Below are 12,472 nucleotides of genomic sequence, written 5' to 3'. Positions count from 1 at the left end.
TAAACTGAGTAAATTAAAGCTGGATATGGTCCTCTTCAAATCACTATGAATTTGATTGTATATTACAGTTATTTCTTTTTGTTACTTTTTACAAGTTTTTAATTTATTGCGTAAAAATACATTTGCAAAGAGTAGTACATTAGAGACTGGCAAGAGCATGATATTAGTAATAATCAGTTTATTGTTTTATACTATGGTAACAGGCAGTGTGCAAAATAGGTATCTCTCTAAGTATCAGAAAAGTAGTTAAAGATGCAGATTGCCAGAGTTCTTTGAATTTTTGTATTTGGTATACTTCCCAGTTAGCATTTTAAACGGTTGATTCTTAGGAGGGATATGTACAATTGAAAAATGTGTCCTCTACTCTTTGCAGCAGAATAACTGATGTATCCTGAGTTCTGATAACAGGATTTGTTGTGCAAACAAACCATAGAAAAGTAATACAGGCTTTGTCTAATGTAATTTGCCTTCAGTTGAACAGTATGCTAGATTCCTAATTACAGTAGTAATCCCTCACCTTTTTTTTTTTTAAAAAACTGCTCCTTGAAGCTTGTGGAATCTTAGTTCTCAGACCAGGGATTGAATCCTGGCCCTCGGCAGTGAAAGTACGGAGTCTTAAACACTGGACTACCAGGATATTTTCCAGATTGCGGTTTTAAAAATATATTTTATCACTATGGGATTCCCTGGTAGCTCAGATAGTAAAGAATTTTACTGTAATGTGGGAGACCTGGGTTTGATCCCTGGTTTGGGAAGTTACTCTGAAGAAGGGAATAGCAACCCACTCCAGTATTCTTGCCTGGAGAATCCCATGGACAGTCCATGTGGTCGCTAAGAGTCAGACATGACTGAGTGACTAACCCTCAGGTAAATTTACCTGTATGACTACTTTTTAAGCTGAATAATGTACTTTATGGTCTTCCCAGGTGGCTCAGTGGTAACAAATCCGCCTGCCAAGCAGGAGATGTGAGTTTGATCCCTGGGTGGGGAGTATCCCCTGGAGGAGGAAATGGCAACCCACTCCAGTATTCTTGCCTGAGAAATCCCGTGGATATAGGAGCCTGGTAGTCTACAGTTCATGTGGTTGCAAAAGAGTTGAACACAACCTGGTGACTAAACAGTAGCAACAATGTGGTGTATATCTGCATCTAATATGTTTTCTGTCCCATATGAAAGTTAAATTGCTGACATCATGACACTTAAGCCCTAAAATATTTCAGCATATTATTTCCTGAAAATGAGGGCAGAACTACAATACCATTATCATGTACAAGAAAACTGAAATAGTCCCTAATATCATCTATTTACTAAACTTCCAATTCAAATTTCTCCACTTGTCCCCATAATGAGTTTTATGTCTCTTTAGATTTCTTAGCGTTTCCTTCTTTTTTTTTTTTTTGTTATTTTTCTGTTGAGTTCCTACTGGTATTATTTAACTTCTTCCTCTATGTCCAATAAACTGGAAACACCTAACTGCTTGCTTAGATTGAGGTTTAACATTTCCTAATAACCATATGCTGAGTATTTCAATTTGTATCATACCAGAAGATTTGCCTTTTTGTTCAAAAGGTAAATAATTCACCTGCCAATGCAGGAGACCCGGGTTTGATCCCTGGTTTGGGATGATCCCCTGGAGAAGGGCGTGGCAACCCACTCCAGTATTCTTGCCTGGAGAATCCCATGGACAGAGGAGCCTGGTGGACTTCAGTCCACGGGGTCTCAAAGAGTCTGACACAACTAAGCGACCGATACACAAGAGACACAAACTCAAGTTGTCCTGAGTTTGTGAGGTCTTTCCAATATAAAGATGTAGTTTTTCTTTTGCTGTCAAAAAAGATCTAGTGATAGTCTGACACTGTAAATATCCTGTCTCCCTATAACCTTTCACCAAATGGTTTTGAACATACATTGATAATCCTGGTCTGAATCAGTTATTTTTTTAGAATTTGCAGAATGGTTAGTTTCCAAGTCTGTCATGTCTTTGCACTAATTTGCTGTCATTTCTCAGTGAAGAAGAGCTTTATCTCATTAACTGGGATGAAGTACAGTTCCCTAAAAATGGCAGGATCACTATTTAATTCTTTCCCTTTAATTACCAGTTTAGTAGTTAGTGTAATAGTTACTTATAGGAAGCAAATTAGATATGTTTTATTTTCTTTCTCTTTTTATGTGTGTTTATATTATTGTGTACTTAACAAATTTTTATTTACTCAGAATTTTAAAATCAATTAGTAATCTTTGGTGCTAAAAATGTAGGGGTCCACTTCAATTTGGGTCCTCTTAGACTTTTAAGCACTTCCTTCTTTTCTGGTACAAGAAAATATCCAAGCCCACCTTTGACTGTGTCCTGCTTAGGAATAGTTTCTTTTAGTGATTGTAACTGTTCTCTTGCTTGCTTGTTTTTTCTTCCTACCTTGACAAGATGCTTACCAAATTGCCTCATCTTTTCTTATGATACTTAAGGAGTACTTTCATACCTCAAGACGGTAGATCACTTACAGATATATCTTAAAGGCTACAGCCAGGAAGCAATAGTTGTTATTGTGCCTTTTATTTAAGAGGAGTGAACTAATTTATACATGTAAAATGACCTAAATGACCAGCAGTGAGGTCCTGCCTGTTCCAATGGAAAATCCTTATAAGGAGCCTCTTAAAAAATTGTGTCTTATGTGGAAAATGGGTAGATTGTACAGCTTTTATCCCAGTTTTTCTCTATTTACTAGATGAATTTATGGAAGGGATATAATAGGTCTTTGTTAGAAGTAACAGAAAGAAATTATAAAAGTGATTAAGAGAGCTCAAATAATGGGGTTTATGCCAGTTGCATATAAGGATCCAGCATAACTCAAAGACCCTGATATTTGTAGCATCAAATACTGGGAGTGAATTATGTAAAGTTATCATCACTAGACTTATATTACAATAAAAAATTATCTTAAAGGGATAACCATGAAAAAGGATTTTATTAACAGCCTACATGAAAACTGGAACGAACTTTTTATGTACTTGGTACATAGAAACTGAAGGCCTTCATTGTAAGTCTTTAGTTTTTTATTTTAAAAAAAGGGAACCCTCTTACACTGTTGGTGGGAATGCAAACTAGTACAGCCACTGTGGAGAACAGTGTGGAGATTTCTTAAAAAACTGGAAATAGAACTGCCATACGACCCAGCAATCCCACTGCTGGGCATACACACCGAGGGAACCAGAATTGAAAGAGACACGTGTACTCCAGTGTTCATCGCAGCACTGTTAACAAGAGCTAGGGACATGGAAGCAACCTAGATGTCCATTGGCAGACGAATGGATAAGAAAGCCATCGTACATATACACAATGAAATATTACTCAACTATTAAAAAGAATACATTTGAATCAGTTCTAATGAGGTGGGTGAAACTGGAGCCTATTATACAGAGTGAAGTAAGTTAGAAAGAAAAACACCAATAGAGCATATTAACACATATATATGAAATTTAGAAAGATGGTAACGATGACCCTATATGCGAGACAGCAAAAGACACAGATGTAAAGAACAGACTTTTGGGCTCTGTGGGAGAAGGCGAAGGTGGGATGATTTGAGACAATAGCATTGAAACATGTATATTACCATATGTGAAATAGATCGCCAGTCCAGGTTAGATGCATGAGACAGGGCACTCAGGGCCGGTGCACTGGGATGACCCGAGGGATAGGATGGGGAGTGAGGTGGGAGAGGGGTTCAGGATGGGAACACATGTACACCCATGGCTGATTTCATGTGAATGTATGGCAAAAACCACTACAATATTGTAAAGTAATTAGCCTCTGATTAAAAACAAAAAAAACAATGGTAGTTTCTTAGTGTTAATCCTCTACTTTTTATCTTTTGCCTTCTAGGATTATATTTTCTGAGAGATTTTTATCCACCAGTTAGCTGATGGATTAGATTTTATGAGGACTATTGAAGTAACAGCCATCCTCTCAACCAATTTTCTGTTACTTGCAGAATTCTAGTTTTTCTTTTGCAGAGTTTTTTGGAAGGTAATATATTTCTATTAAAATTCCAAAGTAAGTTTTTGGACTGTAGTCTTGCAAAGATATATTTTGATTACCAAGTGTGCCTACTAATGCCACACCAGTTCCTCAAGTAGATGAATGGAATGAATTGGAGAAACAATGTTTTTGTTTCCTTATTTTATTTTACTTCATTTTATTTTTCCCTGAAGTATTAAACTATTGCCTTAGAAATTCTGAAGTAATGAAGGGAAAAATAGAATAAAGGCCACAAAAGAAAATAATCAGTTAAATAAAAAATTCTATGAGTATATTAGTTCTAGTCCAATTTTTTTGTTCCTTAAATGTAAGAATTTATGTATTGACAAAGAAATAAAAAAATACTTGTATAAATTTTAATCTCAACTTAGAGAAACTGACTTTCTTCAAATTAAGATTGAGTATATATGCTTTTCAATAATAGTTAAGGGATAAGAAAAGAAACTTGAAGTTTTCAGAAAGTTTAAATAAAATCGTTCAACTTCTAAACAAACATTGCAAGTATTTTGTGGTATGGATAGAATCAGTTTATTAAACAAATAAATGGAACAGTATCTTTATTTTTGGTATCTTGGTTAAAGCTTCAATCTTGTGGATTTTTTCAATTTAAGCCCTTGCTTCTGGATATCATAACTATATTTATGTGGAATGCTTTTCCAGAGAGCCACTTTAAAACCCACTTGCAAATACAAGAGCAGGGAAACCATAACTGCCATGTTATCTGACCATAATGATAGGGATAGATTTCTAATTGTAGCCATGAGTTAAAAGAAACACTCTAACTGTGAGGACTCCAAGATGTTTTTGCCTGATGTTTTCCTAACATCACAAAAGGACAGAATTTGCTAACCCTAAAGAAAATCTCTATGGCTGGAGATGTGGGAGTTTAAGCCCTGGTTTTATACACAGTGAGGATCAGACATATACATATTGGTAAACTCTCATTGTTTTTGGACAGCAGAAACACAGTGAAACAGAGACTGCATGAAATTAGAAAAGAGTAAAAAAGTTTCTGATTACAATGTCTCTTCTCTGCTTTCATTTTTGGGAATTTGTGTCACCCTTTCTGTATGTTTTAGACACTGTTGCACTGTGAGGTTAAAATGGAAACTTTTGTATTATAGATTCACATGATGGATTATGGTTTACTGTGAAAATAGAGATAAAAGGACTTTTGAAATAAAGCCAAAAACTATGTTGTACCTTTTATTAAAATAAAATTTTAGAGTAGATCTTAAAGATGATTTTAATTTAGTTGTACCTTAGTATGTTTCTTTGTAAGCCAATGTAATAAAAAATATGTAAGCACTAATTTGATCCCAGATAAGGGCTTCCCAGGTGATGCTAGTGGTAAAGAACCCACCTGCCAATGCAGGAGACATAAGAGACATGGATTTGATCCCTGGGTCCGGAAGATCCCTTGGAGGAGTGCGTGGCAAACCACTCCAGTATTCTTGCCTGGAAAATCCCATGGACAGAGAAGCCTGGTGAGCTATGGTGCATTGGGTTGCAAAGAGTCAGACATAACTGAAGTGACTTAGCACACAGTTTTTAATAATAGTTTCAATTTTAAAATAATCTAAAAGGGGCAGCTACATGTATTAGTTTTTCCTTCATTTACCATTGAATAAAAGCAGATTGAGAACCTATTAATAAAAATGGAATAAGTACCTGCTATAATGCCAGTCATTCTTTTAGGCCCTGAGGATACATCATTTGCTCTCATGGAACCCATAAAGTAGTAGAAAGACTTAAGAAAACAAAATATTAGCAAGTATTGATACTTATGTAGAGAATAATAATTGACTGATATGCAGAGTTATAACGTGATAAGAAGGAGAATATGTGAATTGCTGCTTTACACTGGAAAATCAGAGATCCTCTCCACATAGGTAACATTTAGTATCTTTAATATTTAAGAAAAATAATTTCATAGGGTCCCAATCTGATCACATGGATCACAGCCTTGTCTAACTCAATGAAACTATGCCATGCCATGTGGGGCCACCCAAGACGGATGGGTCATGGTAGAGAGGTCTGGCAGAATGTGGTCCACTGGAGAAGGGAATGGCAAACCACTTCAGTATTCTTGCCTTGAGAACCTCATGAACAGTATGAAAAGGCAAAAAGGACACTGAAAGATGAACTCCCCAGGTCAGTAGGTGCCCAATATTGCTATTGGAGATCAGTGGAGAAATAACTCCAGACAGAATCAAGGGATGGAGCCAACGCAAAAACAACACCCAGTTGTGGATGGGGCGGGTGATAGAAGCAAGGTTCGGTGCTGTAAAGAGCAATATTGCATAGGAACCTGGAATGTTAGGTCCATGAATCAAGGTAAATTGAAAGTGGTCAAACATGAGAAGACAAGAGTGAACATCGACATTCTAGGAATCAGCGAACTAAGATGGACTGGAATGGGTGAATTTAATTCAGGTGACCATTATATCTACTACTGTGGAGAGGAATCCCTTAGAAGAAATGGAGTAGCATTCATAGTCAACAAAAGAGTCCGAAATGCAATACTTGAATGCAATCTCAAAAACGACAGAATGATCTCTGTTCGTTTTCAAGGCAAACCATTCAGTATCACGGTAATCCAAGTCTATGCCCTGACCGGTAACACTGAAGAAGCTGAAGTTGAATAGTTCTGTGAAGACCTACAAGACCTTCTGGAACTAACACCCAAAAAAGATGTCCTTACATTATAGGGGACTGGAATGCAAAAGTAGGAAGTCAAGAAACACCTGGACTAACAGGGAAATTTGGCCTTGGAGTATGGAATGAAGAAGGGCAAAGGCTAATAGAGTTCTGCCAAGAGAACACACTGGTCATAGCAAACACCCTCTTCCAACAACACAAGAGAAGACTCTACACATGGGCATCACCAGATGGTCGACACTGAAATCAGATTGATTATATTCTTTGCAGCCAAAGATGGAGAAGCTTGATACAGTCAGCAAAAACAAGACCGGGAGCTGACTGTGGCTCAGATCATGAACTTCTTATTGCCAAATTCAGACTTAAATTGAAGAAAGTGGAGAAAACCACTAGACCATTCAGGTATGACCTAAATCAAATCCCTTATGACTATACAGTGGAAGTGAGAAATAGATTTAAGGGACTAGATCTGATAGAGTGCCTGATGAACTATGGACTTAGGTTTGTGACATTGTACAGGAGACAGGAATGAAGACCATCCCCAAGAAAAAGAAATGCAAAAAAGCAAAATGGCTGTCTAAGGAGGCCTTACAAATAGCTGTGAAAAGAGGGGAAGCGAAAAGCAAAGGAGAAAAGGAAAGATATACCCATTTGAATGCAGAGTTCCAAAGAATTGCAAGGAGAGATAAGAAAGCCTTCCTCAGCGATCAGTGCAAAGAAATAGAGGAAAACAATAGAATGGAAAAGACTTAGAGAGCTCTTCAAGAAAATTAGAGATACCAAGGGAACATTTCATGCAAAGATGGGCTCAATAAAGGACAGAAATGGTAGGGACCTAACAGAAGCAGAAGATATTAAAAAGAGGTGGCAAAAATACACAGAATTGTACAAAAAAGATCTTCATGACCCAGATAATCACGATGGTGTGATCACAAACCTAGAGCCAGACATCCTGGAATGTGAAGTCAAGTGGGCCTTAGGAAGCATCACTACGAACAAAGCTAGTGGATGTGATGGAATTCCAATTGAGCTATTTCAAATCCTGAAAGATGATGCTGTGAAAGTGCTCCACTCACTATGCCAGCAAATTTGGAAACATCAGCAGTGGCCACAGGACTGGAAGAGGTCAGTTTTCATTCCAATCCCAAAGAAAGGCAATCCTAGAGAATGCTCAAACTACCGCACAATTGCACTCATCTCACACACTAGTAAAGTGATGCTTAAAATTGTCCAAGCTAGGCTTCAGCAAAACCTGAACCGTGAACTTCCAGATATTCAAGCTGGTTTTAGAAAAGGCAGAGGAACCAGAGATCAAATTGCCAACATCCTCTGGATCACTGAAAAAGCAAGAGAGTTCCAGAAAAACATCTATTTCTGCTTTATTGACTATGCCAAAGCCTTTGACTGTGTGGATCATAATAAGCTGGAAAAGTCTTCAAGAGATGGGAATATCAGACCACCTGACCTGCCTCTTAAGAAACCTATATGCAGGTCAGGAAGCAGCACTTAGAACTGGACATGGAACAACAGATTGGTTCCAAATAGGAAAAGGAGTACGTCAAGGCTGTATACTGTCACCCTGCTTATTTAACTTATAGACAGAGTACATAATGAGAAACGCTGGGCTGGAAGAAGCACAAGCTGGAATCAAGATTGCCAGGAGAAATATAAATAACCTCAGATACGCAGATGACACCACCCTTATGGCAGAAAGTGAAGAAGAACTAAAGAGCCTCTTGATGAAAGTGAAAGAAGAGAGTGAAAAAGTTGGCTCAACATTCAGAAAACTAAGATCATGGCATCTGGTCCCATCACTTCATGGCAAATAGTTGGAGAAACAATGGCTGACTTTAGTTTTCCGGGCTTCAAAATCACTGCAGATGGTGATTGCAGCCATGAAATTAAAAGACACTTACTCCTTGGAAGGAAAGTTATGACCAACCTAGACAGCATATTAAAAAGCAGAGACATTACTTTGTCCACAAAGGTCCGTCTAGTCAAGGCTATGGTTTTTCCAGTGGTCATGTATGGATGTGAGAGTTGCACTATAAAGAAAGCTGAGCACTGAAGAATTGATGCTTTTGAACTGTGGTGTTGCAGAAGACTCTTGAGAGTCCCTTGGACTGCAAGGAAATCCAACCAGTCCATCCTAAAGGAAATCAGTCCTGAATATTCATTGGAAGGACTGATGTTGAAGCTGAAACTCCAATACTTTGGCCACCTGATGCGAAGAACTGACTCATTTGAAAAGACCCTGATGTTGGGAAAGATTGAGGGCAGGAGGAGAAGGGGACGACAGAGGATGAGAAGGTTGGATGGCATCACCGACTCAATGGACATGGGTTTGGGTGGACTCTGGGAGTTGTTGATGGACAGGAAGGCCTGGCGTGCTGCGGTTCATGGGGTTGCAAAGAGTCGGACATGACTGGGCAGCTGAACTGACTGACTGAATATTCAAACTGTTTGTTTTAATCAAGTTTGCTTAAATTATATTTTGAGTCCATATTTAAGGTGACCTTTTCTTGTCCATTGAGATTTTTAAAAATTGACCTTGACTGCCTCCCATGTTTCAAGAATTGTTTTTTTTTTTTTTAACAAGAAGCTTAAGTAATCCCAAAGCATGTTATCTTTAAAATTGCTTTTAAGATGTATATGAACTTGAAGCTTCTTAATAATTGTCTAAGAAACTTCCTATTGATTTGTAAGTTTTTACTTCTCCCTTTTAACTCTTTTGTGCTTATTAATTTTAATGAGATTAGACAGAATACGAAGAAATCTTAATTTTAATAAGGAAAATATTTTCTTAGAGTTTACAGATGATAAATTGTTGAACCTTTAGCTAAGTTATCAGTCACTGCATAGTTTATGAATTTCATAAGTTTTGAATGTATGTTGAGGTTAGCCTTTCTGAGTCCATTTTCCTAAGGTAATAGCCAAGGGGAGGATTTCAAGTGAAGATTCTGAGAGAAACATGTAAGAATTTAAAAAAAGAAAATAAAAACAGGATTCCAGAGCAGGGTGAAAGTAGTTGAAAGGGTGAGAATAAGAAGAGAATACATACAGGTAATTTAATTTTGATGAAATCCAGTTTATCAATTTATTTTCCTTTTACGGTTGTACCTTTGGTGTCATGTGTTTGACTCTTCCCAATTCAAATTTAGTGGGGGAGATCAGTCCTGGGTGTTTATTGGAAGGACTGATGCTGAAGCTGAAACTCCAGTACTTTGGCCACCTGATGCGAAGAGTTGACTCATTGGAAAAGACCCTGATGCTGGGAGGGATTGGGGGCTGGAGGAGGAGGGGACAACAGAGGATGAGATGGCCGGATGGGATCACCGACTCGATGGACTGGGTTTGAGTAAACTCCGGGAGTTGGTGATGGACAGGGAGGTCTGGCGTGCTGCGATTCATGGGGTTGCAAAGCAACTGAACTGAACTGAATTCAAATTCATGAAGATATTCTCCTGTTTTCTTCTGGTACATTTAGGTCTGTGGTCTATCTACTTTGAGTTAATTTTTATAAAAGGTGTGAGGTGTATTTGTCTTATATGTAGATGACTAATTGCCCCCATTCTCTGAGTTGGGTGCCTTCCTGGACTGTTCTGTTTCACTTATCTGAGTGTCTGTCTCTTTGTAAATACTGTGCTATCTTTTTTTTTTTTTAACAGTTTTTATTTACTTATTAAGAAGAAATATTTATAATCTCAAGTTGGAGAAGGCTTCTTAAGACCGAGAAAACAAAATGATTAGGGAAAAGATGAATGAATTTAATCATTACAAAGCATAAAATTTCTTGACCTGTTCTGTTAACAGTAGTAAAAATTAAGCAACAGACTGAGAGATCTTTGCCGGGGTTTAAAAAGAGCTACTGTTTATTAACAGTATTATTATATAAGAAATTTCTTATTATTATAAGAAAGTAAACAAATTACACAATAGAAAGTTATGCAAGCAAAAACCACTACACTACTGTAAAGCCTCCAACTAATAAAAATAAATGGAAAAAAAAGTAAAAAATAAAAATAATAAAAAGATAAAAAAAATATTAACTTATAAAAAAAAGAAAGTTATGCAAAAGAAAGAGCAGTCAATTAATATATATAAAAAAAAGATGGCCACCATAATTTTAAAAAGATGCCTAGTCTTCCAGGTAATCAGAGGAAATCGGTAAAAATTTAAAAGTTTTATAATGCTAAGCATTGGCCAGGGTATAGGAAAATGGGAACTCTCCTACACTGTTGGTGAGTGTATAAGTAGGTACAAGTGAACGACACTTGGCAGTATTTATTAAAATAATAAAAAAAGTAGTACAGTAAAAACACTCAACATGTATCCTGGGAGATCAGCATCAGAATACACATGCAGCAATGTTTATAATAAAAACTTGGAGGAGTCTAAATGATTCTCATTAGGGGAATGACTAAAGTGTAATATTTTTATATCAGAATGTTTATATTAGTATTTATATGAAGACAGGTTAAGTTCATCTTTATAGGACTGAAAACTTCCTGATACTCATTATGTAATATTTTTTCCTTTTTTTCACAGAAGGTGGAATTAAATTGTAACATATTAGCAATTTACAATAAGGTTTGTGTGTTTTCCAAGAATATATATACTCCTGTGAGAAGTCTTTCCATTAAAACATATTTTCCACTCTATTTAAAGTATCTCTTAAAAAATAAGAGGGGGAGCACCCCTTAGTGCCTCAAAGGAAATAGGAAAATTAAGACTGAGTATCACTTGGGTTCCAAAGTTTCTGCCATGGGAAGGAAATCAATACTATGTCATCTTGACTATTGTAATTGTAAAGTAATTTTTAGGATCATGTCTCAGCATATTTAATGTGTTGTTTCCATTACTTCTGGCTTACTTAATTTTTGATGATCTGTTAACCTTATCTTGCATATGTAATGTGTCATTTGCTCTGGCTGCTTTTAAGATTTTTCATCTTTGGATGTCAGAGTTCGATTGTAAGTTACAGGAGTGAGTTTCTTTGTGTTTTCCTACTTGAGTAGCTTCTTAGATCAATAAATTGATGTTTTCCACCAAATCTGGGGTGCTGTTGTCTATAATTTGCAAATGTTTTCTCTCTCTTTCACTCCTCTACAGAAATTTCAATTACAGATATGTTGATTCTTTCTTCTTTTTTTCCCCTTCTCTTTTGTTTTTCAGATTTGGTAATTTCTATTGATACATCTGTATGTTCGCATAGTTTCTTTTACTTTCTCCAAATTGCTGTTGAGCACACCTAGCAAATATTGTGTTTCAGTTACCGTACTTTTTATCTCTAGAATTTTCTTCCATTATAGTGTCCACTTTTCTGTTGTCATTTCCTCTAAGTCACCAATAACATATTTTCCTTTAATTCACTGAACACATTTTATTTTAGTTCTTTGTATTTGTAGCAGTTTTTTTGATCTTCTGTCAGCTAAATCTAATACGTAGTTTCACTTGGTGACATTTTCTATTGACTGCTTTTATCCTGAAAAGGAGTCACACTTTCCTTTTTCTTTGACTGTCTAGTAATTTTTGGATGAAACCAAGACATTTCAGGTAATATTTTATAGCAACTCTAGTTTTTTCTTGTGTTCTACTGCAGAACATTGGTTTTTGTTCTGGTATGCAGGTAACTTGCCTGGATTTCAACTTTATGTTTTGTCTCCTTGGTGGCGTGTAGCTTTTTGGATATCTCTTCTTATGATTTCCTTTTACTGTTTTTTTTAGCTTGGCTTTTGCAACCCTTCCCTCTGCCTGCCAAATCTGGCAGTTAGCCAG

At 36.6% G+C, this 12,472-nt stretch overlaps 1 protein-coding gene across 1 annotated transcript in view; it reads left to right on the top strand.

Moving 5' to 3' along the window:
* Positions 1 to 12,472, top strand: part of LOC122680225 (PARP1 binding protein) — a 61,375-nt gene that overhangs the window by 14,686 nt on the left and 34,217 nt on the right. The window lies entirely within an intron of this gene.

This window comes from Cervus elaphus, chromosome 22, assembly GCF_910594005.1.
Source record: "Cervus elaphus chromosome 22, mCerEla1.1, whole genome shotgun sequence".
Lineage (NCBI taxonomy): Eukaryota > Metazoa > Chordata > Mammalia > Artiodactyla > Cervidae > Cervus > Cervus elaphus.
The sequence above is the reverse complement of the archived record's forward strand: the minus strand, read 5'-3'. Positions and strand labels throughout refer to the sequence as shown.